Here is a 1399-nt window from a genome sequence, read left to right as displayed (position 1 = left end):
GCTGGCCCTTTTGTGTGCAGGCTGGCTCTGCCCACTCTTGTATTCAAGGGCCAAGTTCACACTTGCTGGTCTTGCCTTGTTAACTTGGGTAAAATCTTCATGCCCTCCAACCTTTGAGGAATTACTTTTCCTCTCACCTCTTAGTGCGGTTTGTTCATATAAATGTCCCAATACAACCAGGAATTCGATAGAAACCACTCTAGAGTTTACATTCCAGTCTAGAGCCTCCCCTGCGCAATTGTAGGGTGAGGAGTCCTTAGCTGCATCCACGTGAGACATGGGACACTGGCCTGCCCGGCAAGACTTTGTGAAATCAAGCTGCCTCAGCACCTAAAATGCCTGGAGCCCTTGAAGAGCATCTGTGCGTGTCCTGTGAGCTGGTGGCCCTTTGGCAGAGGGGGTGGAGGAGGGCCACCTGTGGGATAGTGCAAGGTTTTGGGCATTCTGTTCTACTTTAAAAGGTATTTTCCAACATGGGCTTCAGTAGATGTAACAGCGAACGTTTTTAAGAATACCCAGCACTCTATTTCAGAGTAGATATTAAAATACCGTGGATTTTTTTTTTTTTTGAAGCAATAAGCCCATAATTTTGACTTGAAACTACTTTTTACTCAATCAGGCTAAGCTTTGATTCATGACATTGGATTGGAACCACCAAGCTTCCTGGAAGCTTCACAAAGGTGTGGGGGGTGCAGAGCCCAGGTGAGTTTACACAGTGTGCGTGGCGTGCACTCAGAACCTAGGAAATTTTTGTCGCACGAATGAATGCTGCATTTGGGGAGCTTTGAGGTTGGGATGTTAGACACTGTCAGAAGAGGAAATGCACGAGCATCAAGAGTTTCCACAGAGGGACACCTGGCTGGCTCAGTCAGTGGAGCGTGCAGCTCTTGATGTCGGGGTCGTGATTCAAGCCCCATGCATGTTGAGTGTAGAGATTATGTTTGAAAACTCTTCACAGAGATCTAAATAAGATCAAGAAAATGGAAAAGGGAAATTTTTCCAAGTACAAGTGTCCATTCTCTGTACAAGACCTTGTGCAGGCTGGAGACAAAGGTGGACCTCAAGGCCTGTGAGTGGTAAGGACTGACTACAGATGAGGGTAGACCGTTGCTCTGTAGCCTAGGGGAGTCCTTTGGGCACACAGGATCCACCCACCCCAGCCTGGCTGGGTTGAGGGCGGTATGGCAGAGCCACCTGCCACCTAGTTTTGCATGTCCCCAGAGACTAACAATGGTTTTTAAATGCTTGAAAACAGGATGATTTTGTGACCTATGAAATTAAAATTTCAGTGCCAGTAAGAAAGTAATTGTGCCCGTTCATTTACGTAGCGTCTGGCAGCTTGCAAGCAACATTGGCAGAGCCGACAACCCTTGTGACCTGGAAAGCTGAAATATTCCCT

The sequence above is a fragment of the Felis catus genome, chromosome F2 (genome assembly GCF_018350175.1).
Source record: "Felis catus isolate Fca126 chromosome F2, F.catus_Fca126_mat1.0, whole genome shotgun sequence".
Taxonomy (NCBI): Eukaryota; Metazoa; Chordata; class Mammalia; order Carnivora; family Felidae; genus Felis; species Felis catus.
The sequence above is the reverse complement of the archived record's forward strand: the minus strand, read 5'-3'. Positions refer to the sequence as shown.